This window comes from Chiloscyllium plagiosum, unplaced genomic scaffold, assembly GCF_037043375.1.
Source record: "Chiloscyllium plagiosum isolate Xiang-an unplaced genomic scaffold, Cpla_swu_hap1 HiC_scaffold_27, whole genome shotgun sequence".
NCBI lineage: Eukaryota > Metazoa > Chordata > Chondrichthyes > Orectolobiformes > Hemiscylliidae > Chiloscyllium > Chiloscyllium plagiosum.
The window spans coordinates 19,115,048-19,142,328 of NW_028270165.1; the positions used below are offsets into that span (position 1 = coordinate 19,115,048).

At 46.8% G+C, this 27,281-nt stretch overlaps 1 protein-coding gene and 1 non-coding gene across 2 annotated transcripts in view; both read right to left on the reverse strand.

Moving 5' to 3' along the window:
- LOC148143339 (uncharacterized) overlaps nucleotides 1-27,281 on the reverse strand; it is a 163,159-nt gene that overhangs the window by 97,226 nt on the left and 38,652 nt on the right. The window lies entirely within an intron of this gene.
- trnaw-cca (transfer RNA tryptophan (anticodon CCA)) lies at nucleotides 18,153-18,224 on the reverse strand. The gene has a single exon. It is a non-coding gene; the product is annotated as a tRNA-Trp (tRNA).

Below are 27,281 nucleotides of genomic sequence, written 5' to 3' on the forward strand. Positions count from 1 at the left end.
TGCTGCTTCAGATAACTAACACACACACACACACATACGCATGCACGCACGCACGCACACACACACACACCCCTGCATCCCACTTTCTTCACTATTGGTCAGCTGAGTTGTCCCTTTGTAATTCGATCCTTGGTGCAGCCTTAGCCTGGAGGAAGTATTGCTTCACTCAGCAATTGCAACCCATAGCCTGTATGCAAGGAAGATTCCCCCCGCACATTTGCAGATGGTCTGTCAAGATTCAACCACACTGCTGTGGTCTAGAGTCACATATAGGCCAGACCAGGGAAAGGATGCAGCTGGGACGACTGAGTGAATCCTTTCCCACAACGGCAGGTTCCTCCCCTAAAGCATAAGTGAATCAGATTGGGGTGTTTGTTCCCCGAAAATGGTTACATAATGAGATTCTGAACTCCAGATTTCTGACTGAACTCCAAATCCGCCATCTGCTATGGTGAGATTCAAACCCGGGAGTCCCCAGAACTGGGTTATTAATGCAGTCGATAATGGCACTCGGCCGAAGCTCCTTCAATGCCCCTGCGATGGTAGGTGAACTCACTGATGTCTCTGCAGGTGGGAGGATCGGGTGAAGCCCTTCCCGCACAGAGAGCAAGTGAACGGTCTCTTTGATCCTCCAAGCTGAGTAAATGGTGTGAAGTCCTGTACTTTTCAAGGTCACCGCACTGAATCTCCCTCATTCGGGTGTATCAGTATTCTTCCTGCCACACCAGTGTCCAAGCAGACAGAAGCAAACATTTCTTCTCGACTGGAATAGCTGCTGATATTCAAGTCCCAATGAATCAAATGACTGTCAAAAGCTGATGTATCTTTTGGTTTCAGATTTCTTTCCCCATGTCTTCCTGCAAATAAAATCACAAAATAAGTCACGGTCAGTACAGTCAAATGAACATAACATCGGTGACAATTCCTTAGATTGCCAGATACTTGCTGATCATATATTATTCATGACACAGAAACCTGAAAACCCTCATTCAGCCAGATAGCATTAAGTATATAAAGAGGAAAACTTCATTTAGGTGACAATGACCTGGAACAACCTTCCTACAAAGGTGCTGGGAATGGAGCTGAATGAAGGATATGAAAATGAAATGTCAAGGCTGCTTTAGGAAAGAAAGCCAGTAAAGTTGCTGAAAGACTTCCTGCTGACCTGTTAAAATAAAAATGAATACAAGAAATACAGGATATAATTCCATTACTATATTAGAAGGTGAAAAATCATAGCCATGCAGCTTGTACAACAGCGAATATCAGATATACACCATATGAAGCAATCATAAAATCCCTGCAGTGCAGAAAGAGGCCATTTGGCCCATCGAGCCTACTCCGCCATTCTTTAAGATTATGGCTGATCCATCCATCATCTCAGCTTCTCTTACCTGCATTATCCTGACTACCATAAATTCACCTACAATCCAAAATCCCATCGAACTGTGTCTTGAATATGCCTGCTTCTATTGCTTCCTTGGGCAAAGAATTCCATAGATTCACCACTCTCCAGGAAATGTAGTCCCTCCTCCTCTGCCTTAAACCTACCCCTAATCTTGTTACCTAGTCTAACCCACCAGCAGAAACGACGAGATAGGGTGAGTCTGGGTGGGAAGCTGTTTGATGGGTCAGTGTGGATTGATGGGTTGAATGGCCTCCTTCCACACTGTAGGGCTTCTATGATTTACTGCAGGTGTGTTTGCCCAGAACCACAACTCCCAGAATCTCCCAACTTCTGCAAATTGAAAGACAAGTCCCACCCTGCCCTCTCATATGTGTGTTATCTAACTGCTTCATCGCTTTCAGTGAATACAGCCCACACCTCCCAATGCTGCCGATAACCTTTACAATGCTGATGCAACAATGCAATACCTGCAGTACTGAAAACCGTAAGGCTTCTGATGATACCAGTTACTGATTCACCGCTCCTTCTGATGCACAGCATTGGAAGTACATTGTTGGGGGCTGAAAGAAATGAGCAGTTTAAAACAAAAATCCACCGAAACACTTCACTAGGCTTCCCACTCAGGACACTTTACTTAAAACACTTCAACCCCACATTGCAACAAATTCCCACATTCCGTCAAAATCCTGGATATCCTCACTTACTCAGTTGCCGTCTCTCAAATGAAAGATTTCATTGTAGTTCTACTCCCAGCGTCAGGACAAAATATCTTTGGAAGCTGCTTTGAAAGTCCAGTCTTCACAACAATACTTCTGCTTTCCTTCAGTCCAAATTGTCTGTGCTGACCAGATATCCCAAATTAACATAGTCACATTTGTCAGCACTTAGCCTATATCCCTCTCAATTCACCCTGTTACCAGATGCCATTTAAAATGCTGTAATTATACCAGCCTCCACCACGTCCTCTGGCAGCTCATTCCATGCTTGCATCACTCTCTGTGTGAGAAAGTTGTCCATATGGTTCCATTTAAATCTTTCCCCTCTCACCTCAAATCTATGCCCTCTAGTTTTGGACTTCCCTACTATGTGGAAATGTTTTTGGCTATTCACCCTATCCATGTTCCATATGAACTTCTATAAAGTCACCCCTCAGCCTTCAATGCTCCAGGGAAAACAGCCCCGGCCTATTCAGCCTCTCCCTATAGATCAAACCTCCAACCTTGTTAATCTTTGCCAAACCCTTTTAAAGGTTCACAACACTTTTCCTGTAGCAGGGTAACAAGAACTGAATGCAGTATTCCAAAAGTGGCTGAATCAATGTCCAGTACAGGGGCAACATGACCTCCCAAAATCTGTACTGAAATGCACTGACCTATAAAGGCAAGCATACCAAACACCTCCTTCACTATCCTGTCTACCTGTGACTCCACTTTCAAGAAACTATGAACCGGCACTCCAAGGTATCTTTGGTCAACAACACTCCCCATTAACTTCGCAGACCCTTCCCTGATCTGCCTTTCCAAAATCAAAATTTCAAAATGGGGTTGAGAAACGTATCAGTTGTGATTGAATGGTGGAGTAGATCTGATGGGCTGAATGGCCTAATTTCTGCACCTATGTCATATGGTCTCTTGCTGTCCTGGACACAGGGTGAGAGAATTGGGAGCAGGAATAGGTCTTTTGGTCTTTCCAGTCAGCACCAGCATTGAACAGTTCATAACTGGATATAAATATACCGGCATCTAGGTGGACAGGGTGGGATTTTTTTCACTGCAGCATCGGAGGTTGAGAGATGACCTTAGAGAGGATTATAAAATCTTCAGGGGTATCGATGAGGTGAATAGCAGGCATTCTTTCCCTGGGATGGGTGTTTCAAGGTTAGGGAGCAAACTTTGAAGATGAGAGGAGAAATATTTTAAAAAGACATGAGGGGCACCTTTTTATTTTAAGACAGAGAATAGTTCTCATGTGGTATTAATGTCAAGAGGAGGTGATGGATGCAGGTACAGTTACAGTGTTTAAAAGACATTTGGATAAGTAATAGAAATGTAGAGCATGGAAATAGACCCTTCGGTCCAACCCGTCCATGCTGACCAGATATCCCAAACCAATCTAGTCCCACCTGCCAGCACCCGGCCCATATCCCTCCAAACCCTTCCTATTCATATACCCATCCAAATGCCTCTTAAATGTTCCAATTGTAATAGGAAAGGTTCAGAGAGTCTGGGCCAAACACTGGCAGGTGGGACTAGTTTAGTTTCAGAACACAGTCAGCATGGACTACTTGGACTTAACGGTCTGTTTCTGTGCTGTATGACTGTAACTGTTCTATACTAGTCTTAAAACCATTTTCTTACCTTCCCCCACTTCTTTGTTCTTCAAAGTCAAATGAACTCAGCCTTGAATACATTCAATGATTGACCTAACTGCAGGAAGACATCCCCACTTCTGAACTCAACTTCTCTTGCTAATAGGATAAAAACAATGACTGCAGATGCTGGAAACCAGATTCTGGATCAGTGGTGCTGGAAGAGCACAGCAATTCAGACAGCACCCGAGGAGCTTCGAAATCGACATTTCGGGCAAAGGCCCTTCATCAGGAATAAAGGCAGAGAGCCTGAAGCGTGGAGAGATAAGCTAGAGGAGGGTGGGGGTGGGGATAGAGTAGCATAGAGTACAATAGGTCAATGGGGGAGGAGATGAAAGTGATAGGTCAGGGAGGAGAGGGTGGAGTGGATAGGTGGAAAAGGAGCTAGGCAGGTCGGACAAGTCCGGACAAGTCAAGGGGACAGTGTTGCTGGAGGTTAGAAACTAGGATGAGGTGGGGGAAGGGGAAATGAGGATTTCGAAGCTTCTCTTGCTAATATACCACTTGCCTTGCTGATTGCTTGCTGCTCCTGTCTGACAACTGGCAGTGACTGGTGTAGAAGGACGCTGAGGCCCCTTTGTCTATCCACACATCATTCCTGATGAAGGGCTCATGTCCAAAACATTGACTCTCCTCCTCCTCAGTTGCTGCCTAACCTGCTGTGCTTTTTCAGCTCCACAATATTCAACTCTGATCTCCATCATCTCACTTTCATCACATCTCAACATATCACCATTTAAACAATGCGCCTCCTCTCTGCGTTTTTTTTTTAAACATCAAAGGCTATAGATTGTGTCACTGCATTTGCCATGTGTTTGCAAACTGAGACACAGACCTGGATCAACGTTTCCAGAGTCTGTCCCCCCGCCGCCCCCCGATTCACTCTTTCCTTTCAGTTGCTGCAAGTTAACAATTGAACCCCAGAATGAAACAAAAAATGGAAAAAGAGGTGAGAAACAGACTGTTGTACTCACGAAAGTTAGACAGAGGAAGGAAGTTACAGTCTGGGGTGAAGTTCACAGAGAAAGGAGCAGCAGCAGCTTCAGAGCTCACGGTCCAACCTCCACATTTCGACAATGGCCGGCTCTGGTTGGCTGGAGGACCAGTCTCCTTCCGGTCCTCCAAGGTTCTCCATTGGTCCATGGAAAGGAGCTGACACGCAGTTTCTGCGGACACCAAGGAATATGCGCAGTGCTTTGCTGACACTGGCGGTCATGCGCAGTACTTGCTGACACCGCGGAGCATGCTCAGTGTGCAGGAATTTGTTACAAATTTTAAAGTTAAAAATCACAAAACACCAGGTTACAGTCCAATCTGCTTGCTTGGAAGCACTAGCTTTCACAGCGCTGCTCCTCCATCAGGTGGTTGTGGAGTATAAGATCGTAAGACACAGAATTTATGATCTTATACTCCACAACCGCCTGATGAAGGAGCGGCGCTCCGAAAGCTAGTGCTTCCAAACAAGCCGTTTGGACTGTAACCTGGTGTTGTGTGATTTTTAACTTCGTACACCCCAGTCCAACACGGGCACCTCCACATCATGACAAATTTTAAGTGTCCAAATGCGAATACGAGAGAAAAATACCAAAGCAAATTTTGTCGAAATGTTTTTCCCCTGTGCCCAGACATGTTATTCCTTTTGCATTTTGTCTGGCTCTACCCTGTCGTTTCCCCAGGGTAGAGGTATTGCAAAACTACAGGGTATAGGTTTAGGGTGAGGGGGAAAAGATTTTAAAAGATTTAAAAGACTCGGAATATAATATTCACCCCTTACAGGGCGAAAGTGAGGACTGCAGATGCTGGATATTAGGGTCGAGAGTGTGTGTTGGAAAAGCACAGCAGGTCAGGCAGCATCTGAGGAGCAGGAGAATCGAAGTTTTGGGCAAAACCCTTCATCAGAAAATAGCCATGGGGAACTGCATGGCTGCAGCGTCTGGGTGGGTCTGGGTGGGATGCTGCTGGGAAGGTCGGTGTGAATGGCCTGCAGGGATGATATGCCTTAGCCATGCTTATATTGAGAAATGGTTACCCCAAATCTGCTGTGGGATGAGTGGGTTCCAGTTCGTGGGACACTGACACCAGTCCTGGGGAAGGTGGGATTTGTGCTGTCTCTCGCTTCCCATTCTGCCCCTTGTCCATTTTCTCCCCACCCACTGCCCCGCCCTTTCTCCCTTCTTCACACTGCACCCCGATTCTCTCCCCAACCCTCTGAACCCCAGTCATTCTCTACTCCCCAATCTCTGTCTCCTCTCCATATCTCTCCCTTCTTCACCACCACCAGTGCCCCCGCCCGTCCTTTCTTGTGCCTCAGCCCTCTTTGATCTAGTGGCCGAGCAGAGGCTGATAGCCAAGTTTAGAACACATGAGGATGGCCTCAGCCGAGACCCTGGGTTCACATCACACTACAGGAGACCCAGCAACACAATACACTCTCACACACACAAGCACACTCTCTTACATACTCACACGCTCGTGCAGATCCTCTCTGATAGACATGCTCTCTCTCAGACACACAGTAATACATCCCCACACTCAAACCTACGCACACACCATCTCACATGCTTATATTCCATCTCTCTCTCTCTCTCTCTCTCTCACACACACACACACACACACACTGTACCCAGCATGCACACGCACACACACGCTCTCTCTCATGCATGCACTCACATACAGAAGTCTTTGGGGTGAATCTGCGTTTGCAGGATTATATATTTGGAAATAGAACCAGTCTCACTCAAGATTAGGATACAGATAGACCCTACCCTCACAGCTTTCATGCATTGTCTGACCTGAGGTGTCACCTCCTTTTATAGAACCTTAAATTACCTGGAGAATGTGATTTTTAAAAAGTTCTGGGATTTACAGATTAATGAACTGAAATCTACAACCCGTTTTAAAAGATGAAAGACTCAACAGCAATCTAGGTTTCTTCAATATATCATTTATGTTACATGACACTATAATCTTTTATTCTATATTCTGTGTCTTATGATCCTCCTCCACAGCAACTACAGGTCCAAGGAGATCTGTCCAAACTTTCCAATCTACCTTCAGAACTGACACTCCTCAGGCACGGCACCATTCACGTCAACCTGTTCATACCCTGAGACCAACGAGCTACATACCATGGGCGCAACCAGCTCCAGAAGCCGCTGAGACTTGCTCAGTACGAAATACATTGTACATTGCTCCCAGAATTTCAAGCCGCCACGAGTTTCAAGAACATCTGCTTCTCAGTCTGTCTCCTGCTCCCTGAACACTGCTGTTTGTCCCTTCCCCAGGGACCGGGCTCTCTCCACTCGCGGATAATTGAACCATTTTGTTTCTATTTGCAAGCTGTGCTGGTGGAAGGCAGAGCCCATTCGCTGCCTTCTGCTCTCTCTCACTATCACTTGGGGTAGGAGACGTCATTGACACGAATGCATCAAATGGCAACTTTGAACTTGTTCCAAAGGTCTGTTATCGAAGAAATGGCAAGGTGATGTGCTATCGGGACAGACAGAAACGGACACCGGAGACTCTTCCCTCAGGTAAATTGATATGAGTGCCTGCTTGTGCAGCCTGTTTGGTGTTCAGAATTTGCCTTGACACAGCAATCCTGCAGAAAGTATTTTGTTACACGGGCGTCTGTTTCTTTACCGCAGGAAATGGACAAAGAAAAGCAAGTCATGTGTTTCGACTTCACCATCTGAGGGAAGAGGTTTCACACTTGAGATCAGATCACACCGACAGAACAGGACAAGACAACTCAGAGCTCCACATGGTGCCAGCGCAACTGTGTAAATCTGACCCTAACTACTCTCTGCACGAAAACGTTCTTCATAATGTTATTTTTACTTCCTCTCCTCGAGACTCTGCCTAATTGTTAGCGATCATTTCAGGCGTGGTACCATTTTCACTATATTATTTTCTCTGTCTAAACCCCTCATGTCTTGGAAAATGTCAACTGGGCCAGATTTCAAACTTCTGTCTCCAAGGAGAGCTGTCCCAACTTTCCAATTTGCCTTCATTATTGACATTCCTCATACACGGCACAATTCACGACAACCTGTTCAGCGCTGAATCCAATCACCTGCTCTTCTGCTGTCTCCCTCTCTCTGAATCACTTGGGTAAGAGGTGTCAGTTTCACTAAAAAGGCCCTGACCTTGCGGTTGCCTGACACTTTAACACATCACCCTGTTCCCTGGCCAACATCTCTGTTTCAGGCTTGGAGCAGTGTTCTAGCTCCAGATGAAAGAACAACACCTCATTTTCCACTTGCCGAATCGTTGAGGATCCTTTCAGGTGTGGGAGCATTTTCACAACATTATTTCCTGTTTCTAGATCCCTCATGACTTGGAAAAGTTCGGTTCTCCGAGGAGAGCTGTCCCAATTTTCCAATCTACCTTGATTGCTGACATTCCTCAAACACTGCACCACTCACGTCAACCTGTTGAACACTATCTCCAACCATTTCACTTCCCTGTTTTCCGCCTCATTCGTACTCCAGACAGCCCAACCTCGTTTCACGAAGGCGTTTTTTGAGAAAATTAATCAGGCAGTTTTGCACAAGTCAAGTTAAAAAACACGGACTCGCCCGCGATTTGAACCCGGGACCTCTCGCAATTCGGCATAGTAAAGGACCCTAAGCGAGAAACATATGCCTAGACCAACGAGCCAAAGAGCCGGCACGCTGCTATCGCCCCACACCGCTTGCGCGACCTTAGACTTGCTCAGTATGAAATACATTTGAGATTGCTCTGAGAATTGCAAGCGGCAAAGAGTTTCCTGAACAACTGCTTCTCATTCAGTCTCCCTGCTGCTGTTTGTCCCGTCCCCAGGAACCGGGCTCTCTCCACTGGCAGATAATTCAACATTGGGCCAGTATATCGCTGGGAAATATTTATGTCCAAGCTTTTTTCGGAAGCATATTAGAAGGCGAGGTGCAGAACAGAGCGCTGTTATACCGGAAAGCTGCTAAAGACGACATTGAGTGAATAGGAGAGAATGCTTTCTCCGCTGGGTTATGGTCCCAACACGCACCCGTTGTGCCAGGGGTTCCACCTCGGTTCCACTCTTCCTTCACTCGCAACACCCCACACCCACCTCCCATAGTGCCAAGGCACTTTCCCCTGCAACCGCCGAATGTGTAACACCTGCCCATTTACCTGCTCCCTCCTGAATATCCAAGGGCTCAAACATACCTGCCAGGTGAAGCAGCACTTTTGCCACAACCTAGTCCACTGCATTCGCTGCTCACAGTGTCGTTTCCCCAATGTAGAATGAAGCATAAACTGGGTGACTGCTTCGCAGAACATCCCGGTTCTGCCCGCAGGAAAAAGGCCCTGACCTTGCGGTTGCCTGCCACTTTAACACATCACCCTGTTCCCTGGCCAACATCTCTGTCTCAGGCTTGCAGCAGTGTTATCGCTCCAGATGAAAGAACAACACCTCATTTTCCACTTGGAGACCTTACAGCCCTCCGGTCTTCAATATCGAGTTCCATAACTTTAGGGCCTGAACTCCCCCATGTCCTTGACCCCTACCACACAAACGACTCCTTGTTATCACCTCGTCTGCTATGACACACTACGTATTGTTAGCCGCTAACAGTCTCCATTAACAGTTATTCGCCCTCTCACGCGGATCGTTATTCACTCCTACGTCCTTCCTATTGTTCTCTCTCTGAGCTGGCGGCAAACACAGCAATGTACATCGGAGACTCTGAGCCAGCTGAAACTTGCTCAGTGTGAAGTACATTCCACATTGCTCCAAGAATTGCAAGCAGCAAAGCGTTTCCAGAACATCTGTTTGTCATTCTGTCCCCGGGGCAGAATGCCCACTTTGTCTCATCCCCAGGAACTGGATTATCTCCACTGATGGATAATTAAACCATTTTATTTCTACTTGCACGTTGTTCTGCGGGGTGGGACGGGGTGTAGGGTGGGGGCGGGCAGAGTCTATTCGCTCTTCTGCTCTCTCTCTCTCTCTCTCTGAAACCCTTGGGGTGAGAGGTGTCAGTTACATTAATGCGGGGAACATGAACAACTTTGATTGTGAACTTTCTCCAAGGGTCTGTTATCGGAGAGATAGAAAGATGCTGTGCTGGTAGGACGGAAAGAAATGGACACCGAGAACTCTTCGGCCAGGTAAATTCACATTGTTGTGCAGCCTTCTTGGTGTTTGGAAATCGTCTTGACGCAGCGATCTTACGGAAAGTCTATTGCAAAGTGGGCATCGCTTTCTTTGCTGCGACCGCGCAGCAGTTAACATCTGAGCCCCAAGTGTCCCAGATGAAGAGAATCTGAGTGAAACCTCACTCACTGAGAGTCATCCGCACGGCTCTGAGCTGAGGGACTGCTGGCAGTCCAACACTAAACGGATGGTTAAAAATGAACGAGTTTTGCTCCCTCAGCCTCTCTGTCCCAGAGACAGGCAGTGGGACGGCATTAACACGTAGCATCATTCTCGTGCAGACAGAAGCCGTTCAGCCCATCGAGTCCAAGGTGACTGTCTGTCACTTGCCTCTCTCTGAAGTTATTCACAAACGGTGATCTGTCCTAATCGTGGGGGAATGTGTCTGAGTCGTAATGCGGTTTCTGCCATGCCGACCGTCGTATCATTCACGTCCGAACCGGCATGGCGAATTACTGCAGGGAATGGACAAAAACGTAAGGCATGTGTTTCAACTTTATCAGCTCATTGACATCTCAGAAAAGTGGTTTTACTATTCACTTCAGAGGAACTCGACGGAGAACAGGAGAAGACCACTCAGACCTCCAGAAGCGAGTCACTTCGCCTGCGTGAATTTGGCGAGTCTATCAGTATGATACATGTCACTCAGACACTCGAAGTTTTGGGGAGCAGATGCAAAGGCAAGATATAGAACAGAGGCTCACGACAAAGAAAAAGCTGCTCAAGGAGAGTTTGAGCAATAGCAACAGAGGATGGTTTTGAGCTATGGGCCTCTGTGTTGTGGGGCCCGCACGCTTTCGTTGCGTCACCTGTGTTTAGTATGCCGTGCGTTTTCTCAGAACCCTTCAGCTTTTCGACAGGTATCTGGCATGCACGTTCCAGACTCATATCAAAGATCTCCACTGCTGTTGTGTAATATACTGCTGCGCAGAGGTGTGGAGGCTGTGTTAATATGAACATTCTGTTGGTCGAACATGCCCACCGAATTCAATTTTGTGTCCATTGAATCTGCCCCTTTGTCACTGTCAGACAGGGATTTACTGACCCTAACCATTCCTTGTACGAAAACGTTCTTCCGAATGTCACTTTTACTTCTTTTCCTCATGAATTTAAAACGCTGATGAATCGTTCTCGATCCTTTCAGGCGTGGGAACACTTTCACGACATTATTTCCAATCTCTAGACCACTCATGACTTGGAAAATTTGCCACGTCGGATTTCAAACTTTTGTTCTCCGGGGAGAGCTGTCCCAATTTTCCAAACTACCTTCATTGCTGACCTTCCTCAAACAGGGTCCACTCAGGTCAACCTGTTCAACGCTATCTCCAATCATTTCACTTCCCCGCTACCTGCCCCATTCGTACTCCAGGGAGCCCAGCCTCGTTTAACGAAGGTGCCTTTTGAGAAGTTTAATCGGGCATTTTTGCACAAGTCAAGAAAGCCGGGATCTCTCGCAAGTCTGCCCGTTCGAAGACCCAATGCGAGAATCATACCCCTAGATCAACGAGCCACAGGCCGCTGGCTCCAGCACCTCCTGAACCAGCTGAGACTTGCTCAGTGTGAAATACATTCGCCATTGCTCTCAGAATTGCAAGCAGCAAAAGAGTTTCCAGAACAGTGCTTCTCATTCTGTCTCCCTGCTCATTTTGTTCATTTTGAAATGAACAAAACCAGCAGGTCTAGTCCATCTGTGGAGAGAAAGGAGAGATAATGTTTTGAGCCCAACGATCCGTCTTCGGAACTGATGGAATGACTGGGCGGGTAAAGACCGTGGAAGAAGGTGGACAGGTTCTAAAATGATTGAACTCGGCGTTGGGTCCTGAAGGCAGCACGGTCTCTCAGGAATAAATGAGGTTCCGCTCTTCCAGCTTGCGCTGTGCCTTGTGGGAGCACTGCAGCAGACCAGAGACTGAAATGGTGTCATGGGAATACAGTGGGAGGTTGAAGTGACAGGAAACTGGAAGCTGACGGTTTATGGGAGAAAGGACACAGAACGGGGGATGTGCTACAAAAGTGTATAGAAATGCCAAACCCCCAGACCAGACCCTGAACTATAACCATCAAAACACAGACAAGAGAAGCTGCATTAGGACGCTGTTCAAAAGGGCTACAACACACTGCAGCACTGCCGACCTGTGAAAGGAAGAAGAACACATCTACAGAGGCTTCACCAGGAACGGATATCCCGCAACTTCATCCACAAGGGCCGAGCAGACAAACAACGGGATGAAGATCTGCCACGACCCAACACACTCACCACTTTACCTTATATAATAAACCTCACAGAACTTACAGCCAGACATCTCCGACCACTCGGATTCATGACAGCCCATAAACTGACAGCCACGCTCAGACAACAACTCACCAGTACAAAAGACTTAACCACATCATGTGGAAAACAAAGATAGTTTACAAGATTCCATGCAAAGGCTGCACGAAAAGTCGACAGTACAGGACAAACAGGCAGACAACTAGCAATCTGGAACCATGAACAACATCTACCCATGAAACACTGTCTCTGGTACCCACACAAACACAAATGATAAGGACGATAAAATCGACTGGGACAGCACAACGGACGTAGTACAACTAAACAGAGGACAGCCAGAGAAATTCAACAAACACAGCACTCATCCAGGAACTCCACCAATAAACACATTGACACATGCCAATCACTGCAACGAACAACTAGAACCGTCAAACAAAAGCAGCAGAAACATAACCAAATACATTCCAGAAGACACAGGACAGCAGCGCTTCACAGGTGGCTCCATCGCACTGAAGATGTCAACTAGACAGAGGATGTAACGCCTGCAAATCAACTTCCCAGCTCGGCGAGCTACGACAATCGGCAGCCGAGCTACAAAGCTTTCTGCAAATCTTGAACGGAAGTGTAATTCCTGTCGAAATTTGAGAGCATCCTGTTTATGTCACTCAGTTCCTGCAAACAAAAACTTTGTTGTGGTTCTGTTCGCCGAGCTGGGAATTTGTGTTGCAGACGTTTCGTCCCCTGTCTAGGTGACATCCTCAGTGCTTGGGAGCCTCCTGTGAAGCGCTTCTGTGATGTTTCCTCCGGCATTTATTGTGATTTGCACCTGCCGCTTCCGGTTGTCAGTTCCAGCTGCCCGTTGCAGTGGCCGGTATATTGGGTCCAGGTCGATGTGCTTGTTGATAGAATCTGTGGATGAGTGCCATGCCTCGAGGAATTCCCTGGTTGTTCTCTGTTTTGGCTTGTCCTATAATAGTAGTGTTGTCCCAGTCAAACTCATGTTGCTTGTCATCTGAGAGATATCCCGGGTTCAAATCGCCGTTTAGGACGTGAATGACAAGACGATCCGCATGTCAGAAACCGCATCCCGGGGACAGAATGACAAGCAGATGTTCTGGAAACTCTTTACTGCTTGCAATTCTTGGAGCAAAGTGGAATGTATTTCACACTGAGCAAGTTTCAGCTGGCTCAGAGTCTCCAGTGTACATTGCTCTCTTTCCCGCCAACTCAGAGAGGGAGAACAATAGGAGGGACAAAGGAGTGAAAAACGATCAGTGTGGGAGGGTGAATAGCTGTTAATGGAGACCGTTAGTGGCTAACAATAAGTAGTGTGTCGTAGCAGACTATGTGATAACAAGGGCTCGTATGTGTGTGGTAGGGGTCAAGGACATGGGGGATTTCAGGCCCGAAAGTCATGCAACTCGATCTTGAAGACCGGAGGGCTGTAGGGTTTTGAAGTGGAATATGAGGCGTTGTTCTTCCATCTGGAGCTGAGCTTTGCTGGAACACTGCTACAAGCCAGAGACAGAGATGTTGGCCAGGGAACAGGATGGCGTGTTAAAGTGGCAGGAAAGCAGAAGCTCAGGACCTTTATTTGCGGGCAGAACCGAGATGTTCTGAGAAGCAGTCACCCAGTTTATACTTCATGCTCTGTTGGGGAAACGACACTACGAGCAGCGAATGCAGGAGACTAGGTTGCGGCAAATGTGCAGGTAAAGTGCTGCTTCACCTGGAAGGTATGTTCGAGCCTGGAAGGATATTCAGGAGGGAGCGGGTAAATTGTGCTTCTGAGTGAAGTCATGGTTCGTAAAAACAGAATGTGGCAATTTAGACAGAGTTGATATTTGCTTGCCGGTGATATGTCTGCCGGTGCGTGATGGGAGCATTACCCAGAAGGGAAACCATCTTTCCTATTCACTCAATGTCGTCTTTAGCAGCTTTCCCGTATAACGGCGCACTGTTGTGCATCTCGCCTTCTCATCTGCTTCCCAAAAAACTTCGACGTAAATATTTCACATTGATGCACAGGCCCAATGTGCACAGTTGAGATGACACACTCGTGGAGGTCTGCGGGGTCTTCTCCTGTTCTCTGTACCCTATGTTGAGGAGGGCAGTGCTTGTCACTGGTCACTCCGGTGTCAGAGAAAAGTTTAGAAAGAAAACGGTTTAATTTTCTGCCAGTAGAGAGGGTCCGGTTCCGGGGGACGGGCGAACGGCAGCAGAGAGACAGAATGAGCAGCAGCTGTTCATAGAGTCATAGAGATGTGCAGCGTGGAAACAGACCCTTCGGTTCAACCCATCCATGCCGATCAGATATCCGACCCCAATCTAGTCCTACCTGCCAGCACCCGGCTCATATACCTCCAAACCCTTCCTATTCATATATCCATCCAAAAGCCTCTTAAATGTTGCAATTGTACCAGCCTCCGCCACTTTCTCTGGCAGCTCATTCCATGCACGCACCACCCTCTGCGTGAAAAAGTTGCCCCTTAGGTCTCTTTTATATCTTTCCCCTCTCACCCTAAATCTCTCCCCTCTCGTTCTTGACTCTCCGACCCCAGGGAAAAGACTTTGCCTATTTATCCTATCCATGACCCTCATAATTTTGTAAACCTCCATAAAGTCACCCTTCAACCTCTGACGTTGCAGAGAAAACAGCTCCAGCCTGTTCAATGTCAACTATACTTCACTCTGAGCAAGATTCAGCTGGTTCAAGAGGGTGCCGCAGGCACACCAGCGGTGTGGCTCCTTGGTCTAGGGGTATGATTCGCATTTTGGGTCTTCGTCGACGCAGCCGTGCGAGAGATCCGGGTTCAAATCCCGGACGAGCCCGCGTTTCATGACTTGTGCGAAAGTGCCTGCTTTATTTTCTCAAAAAGCACCTTCGTTAAACGAGTTTGGGCTCCCTGGATTACCAATGGGACAGAAAGCAGCGAAGTGAAATGATTGGAGATAGCGTTGAATAGGTTGACGTGAGTGGTGCGGTGTTTGAGGGCTGTCAGCGATGAGGGTCGATTGGAAATTTGGGACAGCTCTCTTCGGAGAACAGAAGTTTGAAATCTGGCCCGATTGAAGCTTGCGAAGTCGAGACAGAGAAAGTAATGTAGTCAAAATGCTCCCACGACTGAAAGATTCGGCAGAGTTTTAAAGTCATGAGGAAAAGAACCAAAAGTGACATTAGGAAGAACGTGGTTGGGGTCAGTAAATCCCTAACTGACACTGACAAAGAGGCAGATTCATTAGACGCGAACGGGAATTCGGTGGTCATGTTTAAAGTAACAATGTGCAGAATTACATGGGGAAAGCAAGAGAATGATACGAATAGAGACCCACGTTTACTTACTGTGTCGACCCAAGCAGAGCGAAGCTGGGCCGCACGGCGTCTATTCAGAGTGAAATCACAGTTCGGCCAACAGAATGTTGGAAGTTAGAAAAAGTTTATATTTACACAGCCTCCATACGTCTGCGCAACACCATATAAGGCGACAGCAGTGGAGATCTTTGACATCAGTCTCGAACGTGCATGCCACGCGCCAAGCGAAAGGCTGAGGGGGGCTGTGTAAAACGATGCTGTGCTTGGGAGCCGAGTCGTGCAGCGGGAGCGTGCTGGGCCCATAACTCCGAGGTCGATGGATCGAAGCCATCCTCTGCTATTGTTCAGTGTCTCCTGGAGCGACTTTCATTTGTGATGGTATCCTGTTCAGCATCTTGCCTTTCAAACGACTTCCTGAATGTCTCTCCTGGCGCTCTCTTCTTTTCCTTGCCATGTCATTTGCTTCCCAAAACTTAGAGTATCTGAGCTGGATATGTCACATCGAAACACAAGTCAAACACAGTTGCGCTGGCACCCTTGTGGAGCTCTGAGTTGTCTTGTCGTGTTCTCTGTCGGTGTGTCCTGATCACGTGTGAAACCTCTTCTCTCAGATGGCAATGAACCGGTGAAGTTGAAACACATGACATGCTGTTTTTGTCCATTTCCTGCAGTCAAGAAACCAACAGCCGTGTAATAAAAGACTTTCTGCAGGATTGCTATGTCAAGACAAATTCTGAACACCAAGCAGGCTGCACAAAAATGTACTCATATCAATTTACCTGAGGGAAGAATCTCTGGTGTCTATTTCTCTCTGTCCCGGCAGCACAGCATCTTTCTATCTCTCCGTTAACAAGACCTTTGGAACAAGTTCAAAGTTGCCCATTTCCTACGCATAACTGTAACTGACTTATCCTGCATCACGTAATAGTGTGAGACAGCAGAAGAGTGAATGGGCTCTGCCTTCCACCAGCACAGCTTGCAAGTAGAAACGAAATGGTTCAATTATCCACCAGTGGAGAGAGCCCGGTCCCTGGGGACGGGACAAACAGCAGCGTCCTAGGAGCAGGGAGACAGATTGAGAAGCACATGTTCTTGAAACTCTTCCTTACTTGCAATTCTGTGAGCAATGCACAATGTATTTCGTACTGAGCAAGTCTCAGCTGCTTCCGGAGGTGGCTGCACCCATGGCTGGTGGCTCGTTAGTCTGGGATATGATTCTAGCTTTGGGTCTTCGAGCATATGCAGCCGTGTGAGAATTCCCGGGTTCCAATCCCAGGCGAACCATCATTCCTTAAATTGACCTGAGCAAAAATACCTGATGAATTTTCTCAAAAAGCCGCTTCGTTAAATAAGATCGGACTGCCTGAATTAGGGACGGCGCAGAGCTGCCATTGCAGTGAACACGGCGAAGAGAAACACTTGTTCAAAGTGAAAACAAGTATTGCAGATTTTTCGCCCGCGCAATCCGAGTCTGAATGAATCCTCCACCTGTATTACGCTCAATTCTGAGGGTGACACTTCAGGAAGCGGGGAAGTGAAGTGATTACAGACAGCTCTGAACAAGTTAACGTGAATGGTACCGTCCTGAGGAATGTCAGCAATGAAGGGAGATTGGAAAGTTTGGGGCAGCTCTCTTTGGAGAACAGAGGGCTGAAAGCTGGTCTGATTGAAGTTTTCCACGTCATGAGGGTTTTAGACAGAGGAAATAATGCAGTGAAAATGCTCCCAGGCCTGAAAGGATCGAGAATGATTTGGCAGAGATTTAAAGTCATCAGGAAAATAAGTAAAAGTGACATTAGGAAGACCGTTTTCGCACAGGGAGTGGGGTCAGAAAGTCGCAGTCTGACAGTGACAAAGAGGCAGATTCAATGGACACAAAAGGGAATTCGGTGGGCATGTTCAATGTGACAATATGCAGATTTACAGGTAGAAGGCGACAAAATGAGACACTTATTTACATATTGTGTTGAGCCTGGTGAAGGTGAAACACATCAGTTGCGGTGTGTCCCATGCGCAGGAGGCCCTGCAGTAATTCCCCACGCTGTTTCGCACAGCAGCATCCTCTTGGTGAATTACGCTTGGCAAAAAAATCGATTGAACCAAATCAGTGTCCGCCTCTGGATTTTACTGACACCGTTTATAAAATTCAGGCTCACCGTTAATGTGGAGAGAGGCCGTCAGACTAGAGTTTCCGCTTCTCCTGTTGAATAAAGATAATTTTAACTGTGTCCAGTGAAAGAAAGGATTTGCAGTTGGTGGGAAACATTTCTATCTGAACTCGCTAACACTATCCTGATAGATTGAAACATAAAGCTGGGAGTCTCTGGATTATGTTGTAAAACTATCGGTATTACGTTATTCACACCGCGCTGTCACCAACTGAACGAAGCGGCTGCCCAGAGGGAGACGGCTGTGTTTAAATCCCGTGATGAACTGGGGGAGCTGAGCATTTACCCAAACAATGGGCACACCACCTCCCTGACACAGTGTTCACAAATCAAACTGACAGCAAAGCTTCACGTGTGATCGAAAATTTCCGCAAAGAAGATTTGGCTCAACAGATATCCCGAGTGAAGTGCTCCTTTCTTGATTTGAAATGTAAGAAGTTGACGACAGAAAGCCTGACGTGATTCGAACACGCAACCTTCTGATGTGGAGTCAGAAGCGCTACCGTTGCGCCACAAACTCACAGACCGCCCGTGCCTTCTATTCATGCTTAAGGGAAGTGATCGCACTGCAATGATTTTACATTGTGTTCCCACAGCAGTTGAAGAAGGCAGTTCACCATTACCTTTTCAAGCGGAACTAAATGCTGGCCAGCCAGCAATGCTCATGTACCACGAGTAACTTTTAATAAATGATTGAAACTGAGGATTAGAAACTGCAAACTAAAAAAAAACAACCTTCAGGTAGAACAGACGTCGGGCTTTGATTCGGTCCTTATTTGAGGACGAATAAAGAGTGTTATACTGACACTGAACTGGAAATAGAGAGTTAAACACCTGTAGTGTTTCACTCAGTGTATCAATCGAAAATCGATTAAAGATTAGCTCTTGACGTGTCCGTCATTAACACATAGAAAAAGACGGTTAAGACGGCATATGGGACTCTTGATTTCACGTCTTTAATGGCTGTTGTAGTACCCACAATCCCATGCGATCCAGACACCGCTCTATGGGCCGTGAGCAGTGTTCATGGTGCGCATGTGTGAGCTCGGAATGGGGCCCCGCCCCTCGTCGTTCGGATGGACGGGGAAACCAATCTTTTGGAAATCCTGGAGGACCAGAAGGGGCCTGGTCCTCCTGCCAATCAAAACCCCCGCCACTGTCTGAATGCGGAAGTTCGACCATGAGCTTCTGAAGTTGCTGTTGCTCCTCTCTCTCTGAATGAAGATTGAGCTTCAGTCCAGACTGCATCTTCCTTCCTCTGTTTAACATCTGGGAGTACCGCACTCTCTTTTCTCGCCCTCTTTCCCATTTCTTTTCTCATCCTTGGGTTCAGCTGTTGGTTTGTAGGAGCTGCGGGTAAAAGAAAGTCAATCGAGGTGAAGGGACAGACTCTGGAAAAGGTTGGTTTCGATCTGTGTCTATTAATGTTTGACAGGCTTTGTTTCCTGAGCTTGACACATTTACTTGTCTGGCAAAAAAGGATGGCGTCTTGATCCATGTTGGGGATGGAAGTGGATTATGCTGTGGGTGACTTACTCGTAGTAGACCAATAAGTATTAGATAAGTAATCATGACACACAAACCTTGGGTTATTGACTGTCTATTTGGGAGCTCACAAGTCACTCCGACGAGTAACAGAGAGTTGTATATAGGTTACAATCATTTAACAATTAACAAACTGTTAATTGCAGGAATTTGAGGAACCTAAGTCACTTTGCCCAGCGACACAGTGTCTGGATAGTGTTGGTTAGTAGCTGATAAGTATACAATAGGTCCTTGCAAAGAGAAGGATATTCCCACGCAAGGAAATAATTTGGTTATCAGGTAGCAGTACAACTGCAAGGCTTAGTGTCTCTGTTAAGTCAGGGAATTAAAGGTAGTTGGGACAATGCAGGGAAGAGGAGCTTAGACAATGGATGCATCAGCCCTGATCTTAATGTAGGCTGGAAGGGCCAAATGGCCTACTCCTGCTTCTATTACTATGAAACTATAACCCTGCATTTCCCATGGTTAACCCACTTAACCTGCATATCCCTGGGCACTGTGGGCAATTTAGCATGGCCAATCCAAATCAAGACCGGTGAGTAATGTAGTGATGTGGAGCCAGAGGGTGGGTAGGCCACCCTGATGCCAGTCGCCCTGAGAGCTAGACGGTGGGTAGGCTGTTCTGAGCACTGTCATCCTGATAAGGGGTAATCGGGACGGGCTATCCTAGAGGTGGTCGAAAGGTGTCAGAGCAGAGAGCCAGAAAGCATGTAGGGGCGGGCTGAGATCCGGAAGGCTTGTGGGCTACCCTACACGCTGTCGTCCCAGGGAAGGGGACGGGCTGTCCTAGAGGTGGCCGAAAGGTGTGCCAGGATAGCCCACTGCTCGGAGGTGCAACAGGGTGGGTGAGATCCCAATGGTACGTAGGGGCAGACCGAGAGCCAGAAGGCGGGTAGCCGTCCTCAGCGCTGTCACCCCGGGCAGGTACCGGGCCGGGCTGTCCTAGAGGTGGTCGAAAGGTGTGTCAGGGCGGACCGAGAACTGGAAGGGACATGGGGTGGACCGAGAACCGGAAGGTGGGTAGGGGCGGGCTGCCTTAGAGTGGTCGGAAGGTGGGAGGGATGGGGGCTTGCTGGGTCTGTATTGTCTGCACTTTTGTATGTAACAGGATTGTCTAATGTATAACTGTCACAGCTGTTGTCTCTTTATATCTTTGTGAAACTGGGATTTGAGGTTTGTCCTCATGTCCCTGAAAAATGTATGGTAGGGTTTGGGGCCTGGCTTTGCTGCTCCTCTCCCTTGTAAAATTGCTGTCTCTTGTATCAGCTGTAAATGTAACTGTTTGTTGTAAACTGTTTTTGTAATTTGTTTAATAAAATAATATGTAGTGATGTGGAAAATGAATATCAAGAAACAATAGAAAGGGACAAGGAGAGTAAATATACCAGCAATGAAAACTGGATACTAATGTCACAAAAACTGAAATGATACATGGTGAGTCTGAACGTGTGCCACATTGTAACAAAAGTGAATGAATTAACTGCACTCATTGAAATGAATAATTATGGTCTGAGATTCCTTACAGACACATGGATATTCAGGATGGCAAGGATTGGATCCTGAATATTGAGGGGGGAGTCAGATTGGAAGCTAGGTAAAGGCAGAGGGTTGGCACTGCTCATCAAAGCACTGAGCACACGGTAGTCTGGTGTCAGCTCGGGTTTCAGGGCCTGATTTCTCTGTCCTCTGATCTCCCTGTTCCCACTGAGTAAGATGTTGGTCTGTTCTCAGCTTTGCTGGACTTCTCCTGAAGCTTTCACACCTCTTTTACAGCTTCCAGAACAAGAAAACATTCAGAGCTGAAAATGTGTTGCTGGAACAGCGCAGCAGGTCAGGCAGCATCCAGGGAACAGGAGAATCGATGTTTCGGGCATAAGCCCTTCTTCAATAAAACATTCAGTCAATCGAAAGCCAACCCACAATCTCAGCCTGTCACCCATCCAGACACAGAGTGTCGTCACAGCAGGGAATCAAACAAGAAAAATGAAACAAAATCAGAAATAAATAATGGCTTAATGTTTGTTCATTAGGAAGTAAACCAGAAATAGGGCTCTCCCAGGATTCTGATAGTGCCCTACTTGAGGAATTCTCTCTCCATTCGATGTAACTATTAGTACTGGTGGGACAAAGTAACTCGTGTGCCAAATCATTTAAAGCAAGGTAGTCAGGAGAGGAGACCTTGAGCAATTAACTAGCTTTATTCGTTGCCATTGGGGAATACCTCTTAGTTCAAAATAAAGTCCGACGTATTCCAATAAAATACAGAATGTTACAAGTTTTATGGTAAAGCACAAGCCCCACTCTCCAATAATAATGCAACTGAGGGGCAGTCGTAAGGTTCACATACATTGTCCAGACCTACGTTTCTTAATTTCTACAAAACTGAATGTAATCTTATACTGCAGGTTCAGCTCAGCTCGAATTACCACTAAGGGACAGAGAGAACCAATCCATCATTCTCTGAAGCAGCACAGTCTAATGGCCTGAGGAGCAGAGACAGCCTGCAGCTGCAAGGTCAGGCTATCAAAACAGAATTCCATAGCCAGGGCTCAGACAGCATTATGTTAACAGGCTACATTTTACTGTAAACATTGCTTTGTGACAAAATGGCTTCCATGCAGTTTTGTCAATTTTGATCACATTCTCCCACAATCCCTCCTTTTTTATTGAAAAGAGGAGATTGGGGGTGTAAGCAAAAGGGGGAGTATACCCAGAGCCAGGGGTTGGTATTGGAGATCGGACTGATAGTCCTCGGGTTCAGTAAGGACAGGGGCAGAAGGCTCCAGGGATTGGGAATCATCATCAGAGGTTTATCAGGAATGGAAAATCTCGGCATCTGGGAGATCGCTGGAGGGGAGGGCCACAACAGTGAACTGAGCCGAGCACAGGATTGTCTGCGGGGTGACTTTGATTTCCAATCGAGCAGTTCCAAAGGCAGGGGGAAAGAAAGCTGCAAGTTGCTCAAACTCCATAAGGGCTCGCTTGGTACGAGTTCAGGATGGATGGGGATATGGGCACATACCTAGCAGCTAGAGTGGTTGACCTTCTGTGCATAAAAAAAAGTATTAAACTGTAATTCCTGTTTACTAGAGGTTATCAGGCCCAATCAAACATAGTTAGTGAAAGAAAGATAAGAAAGAGTGCAGTGAAAGGCAGAATGATCAGGCTGAGCCATTCACGGATGAAGGCTGAAGATGTGTCTCTGACGGGGTCTTCTGGTGTTCCTCCAGGAGGTGGCGCTCGTTTGCATTGTGTTGTGTGTGTCCATGCGGCCTCCCCTTGACCCTGACTGCTGACCGGGTAACCCAGTAGGACTAGGAACGGGCCTTTCCATCTCAGCTCCAATATGCCCCGATCCTAATGCTGAGGCTTGGCGTACCCGTGAATGTAAACTCTAAAGAGTTTTGGTTAACTGATGCAAATATTTCCCACTTGTCCAACACTAGAGTGTCAGCTGTTTCAGCCATTGGGATGGTTTTGATTCATCTACTAAATACATCTACTCTTATTCGACAATGTTCATAACAATGTACGCGAGGTGATTCTATAAAAGCAAGTTGTAGACCGGGAAAAAGGCCGACCAGGCAAGGAGGTGGTTAACAAACACTCTCTCTGGATCAATGATGCTGGAAGAGCACAGCAGTTCAGGCAGCATCCGAGGAGCAGCAGCAAAATCGACGTTTCGGGCAAAAGCCCTTCATCAGGAATAAAGCTCTCTCTGCCTGCCTGCACCTCTCTCTCTCTCTCTGCCTGCCTGCACCTCTCTCTCTCTCTCTCTGCCTGCCTGCACCTCTCTCTCTCATTGCCTGCTTGCGCCCCCCCCTCTCTCTCTCTCTCTGCCTGCCTGCACCTCTCTCTCTCTCTCTCTCTCTGCCTGCCTGCACCTCTCTCTCTCTCTGCCTGTCTGCACCTCTCTCTCATTGCCTGCTTGCGCCCCCTCTCTCTGCCCGCTTAAGCCCCCCTCTGCCTGCGCGCCTCTCTCTCTCTCTCTCTCTGTAACACTCTTCAACTTTCTACATGTCTCAGTTAATAGTTGCCCAATGTGTCCTGTGTGCCAAATTCATTCAAGTCTGGACGTCCTGAAGCGAGCAATTATACTTCAGATTTCTACTCGTCAATTAAAACTAATGTTGGGCACTCAAACAGATGGGGGGCACCTTGAAGCATGCCACGGACCTCAGTGTGGGTCCAGGGCTTATCAAGTAGGGTTTCACCTCTCGTAATCCTGGGGTAAGCAAATTCATTATTACTAACTTTGTAAATACTAGTGCTCTCGGCAACATTACGTCCAGACGCTAGGACCCTGTTGAGTTCTCTCACTAGTATCTTGTGGCTGAGTAGGAGAATTGTATCAATATTTCTAACAGGACTTTTGTCCCTGGCCAGCTTTCCCCTTTATTTTGGACCCAACAAAATCAGCAACCACCCTCTATATTTCATCTCTCAAAGGATATCGGCCGGTGACCTGGCAGGACCAGGGTATCTCCTGCCTGACTCACCAACTGTGGGGGATGGAAATAAAGCCCCATGTCAGGAAAGAATTTGTTTATCAGGAAGCAGTACAGCTGCAAGGCCAACCGTCTCCGCTGAGCCTGGGAAACATGAGCTTTAGCAAGCAGGCTCTAAGCTGAGATTCAAAATGGTTTCCAGGCTTTAATATGTGACCAAATGGCTGACCCAAATCTAACAATTCTCCCACATCATCGCAGGGAATAAAATAGGAAAAATGAGATAAAATTAGAAATAAATAGGGGATCGTGCTTAATGTTTGTTCATTACGAAGTAAACAAGAAATAGCAGTCTCCCAGGACTCGTATGGTGCCCTACTTGAGAAATTCTGTCCAACAAGTTTAATTGGAAGCAGTAGCTTTCGGAGTGCAGCTCCTTCATCAGGGGATTGTGGAATATAAAATTGTAAGACACAGAATTTATAGCAACAGTTTATAGTGTGATGTAACTGAAACTATATATTGAAAAAGACCCGGATTGTTTGTTAAGTCTCTCATCTTTTCGAATGACCATGATAGTTTCAGTTCTTTCAAATGTAAATCACAAAACCTTTTAAAATAGTTAAATCCTCAAGTGAACTTTACCAATTGGTGTTGCGTCAGTCCAGATAATGTATTGAAGGTGTGAGTTCCCCTGTGTGAGACTGTCTGTGCCACAATGGTTAAACCAATTTACAGAATCTTACATGGATTCTTCCAGTTTTTGAGCAAAGTAAGACATAATTCTGCAAGTACGAATTCACCCAACAAACTTGTGCGTATGTATGTGTGTGTGTGTGTGGGGGGGGGGGGGGGGGGGGGGGAGATGTATATTTGCAGATACATTCTATGTGCATATTTTTAAGGAAAAATCTGCAGGCAGTCAATACATGTAATAGTTTGTAAATTCGACTTTGGAAACAGAACCAGTCTGACTCAAGATTAGGATACAGGCAGATTCTGACCTCACACCTTTAATTCATTGTCTGAGCTGAGATGTGAGCTTTTGCTATAAAACCTTGTTATCTCGAGAAGGTGACAACAAGAAATTCTGGGATTTACATTGTAATGAGACCTGCAACCTATTTGAAAAGGTGGAAGACTTAACAATCCAGGTTTGTTCAACATACCATTTCAGTGGCAGGACACTGGAATGTTTTGCTCTAAATTGCATCTTAGGATCTTATCCTCCACAACCACCTGATGAAGAGGCAGCACTCCAAATGTTACTGCTTCCAAAGAAGCCTGTTGGACTACAGCCTGGAGTTGTGTGATTCTAGAATCTGGGTTCTAGTATCTGCAGTCCTTGTTTTTACCGAGTTGATTTTAACCCTACAGTGAATCCTCTCGCAAGGATGCCTGCCTTGAAGAAGTTTTCCTCCTCTCTCTACAAGAATCTCAAGGAATCCCTCTCCCACTGCAACTCCCAGGTCATTTCCTCTGCCCTGAAGCTCTTCAATCATGTCCTGAAACAGACTCACTACCACAGCCACATTTGCTTCCTCAGTGCCGCCTCCGTAACCAACTCATCCTACACGGACTCCGGACCACCTTTACGCAAGCAGAGTTCGATCTGAACAGGCCATTCCACCCTCCTGTCTGACCTATCACCTTCATTCCCACCCCCATTCACCCATTGTACTCTTTGCTACCTTCCCCCACCCTACTCTCTGACCTATCCCCTCCATCCCCACCCCCATTCACCTATTGTACTCTATGCTACTTTCTCCCCACCCCCACCCTCCTCTCATTTATCTCTCCACCCTGCAGGCTCTATTCCTGATAAAGGGCTTTTGCCCGAAACGTCGATTTTCCTGCTCCTCGGATGCTGCCTGAACTGCTGTGCTTTTCCAGCACCACTCTAATCAAAAGTGGATTGGCCATGTTGGCCATGTTGAATTACCCATAGTGCCCAGGGATGTGCATGTTAGGGTGGATTGGCCATGCTAAATAGTGCTGTGAGAAACAAATCAATTTAATCAATAATTTTCAGTCCGAGTCAAAGAGTTCTGAAGCAGCACATTTATTCGAACATCTTGCAAGATGGGTGGCTGTATGAAGAGAGACATACCCGACAGTAAAATACAGAGCTTTTTATACTTTTCTGAGGGCTCTCTCAACACCCTACACTGAGCAATAAACCTATCATAAGTGTCTATTTCATTCTTTTTTTTTCCCATGGTGTGTGTGTGCAGGTGTGAGACACAGTGAAAGACACAAAGTGCACAAATCTTTATTCAATTTCCACCACCTGGAAGATAGGAAAACACCTGGGTAACCAGTGACAAACACTGCCCTTCACATCAAAGGGCAGTGCTGTGTGATCAAAACAGTGAAGGGGAGGGTAGGGACTAAATCAAAATAGAGTTGGAGGGAGAAATGATGCACTCCACTCCCTGCGGCGCCCACCTCTCCCTGAACAACTCCAGGGTGTTGGTGGACACTGCGTACTCCTTCTCCAAGGACACCCGGACCCTCACGTATCTCTTTCATTCTATCCCTTTATTTGGTGATTACTTGCACCCATTATTCCTTCATTTGGTAATTCCCTGCACCCAAGCCTAAGCCTATCATACTTATTAATTACTTCACCTGCTTTTCTTTAAATCTGCCTTATTTGGCTGTCCTTGTTCGTTACAGCCTTCCTGTTGATTTGTCCAGTTCCTCTTATCTTATCTAACCTTCTGACTTCTGAGATCATCCTTTAATATCTTGATAGTCCAAAACGCAGACCTACAAACTATGAGCTTATTGCGAAATGCCCCTGCTGCCCTTTTATTTGTGGTCAGCTACAAGTAATTTCCTTGCTTAAAACTATTTCTTAAAAGACCCTTTATATTCTTTAAAATCAACGTACAACTGACAACCTGAAATTTATCTCTATCAATCCCTACCCTCATTCACCCATCGTACTCTTTGCTACCTTCCCCCACCCTCTTCCCTGACCTATCCCCTCCAACCCCTTCCCCATTTACCCATTGTACTCTATGCTATTTTCTCCCACCCCCACCCCACCCCACCCCCTCTCAGTTATCTCACCACCCTGCAGGCAACCTGCCTCTATTCCTGATGAAGGGCTTTTGCGCGAAGCGTCGATTTTCCTGCTCCTCGGATGCTGCCTGAACTGCTGTGCTTTTCCAGTACCACTCTAATCTAAAGTGGATTGGCCATGCTGAAATACCCATCGTGCCCAGGAATATGCAGGTTAGGGTGGATTGGCCGTGCTAAATTACCCATGGTGCCTAGGGATGTACAGGTGAGGGTGGATTGGCCATGCTAAATTACCCATAGTCCCCAGGGATGTGCAGGTTAGGGTGGATTGGCTATGCTAAATTACCCATAGTGCCCAAGGATGTGCAGGTTAGGGTGGACTGGCGATGCTAAATTACCCATAGTGCCCAGGGATGTGCAGGTGAGGGTGGATTGGCCATGTTAAATTACCCATAATGCCCAGGGATGTGCAGGTTAGGGTGGATTGGCTATGCTTTATTCCTGATGTTGGGCTTTTGCCCGAAACGTCGATTTTGCTGCTCCTCGGATGCTGC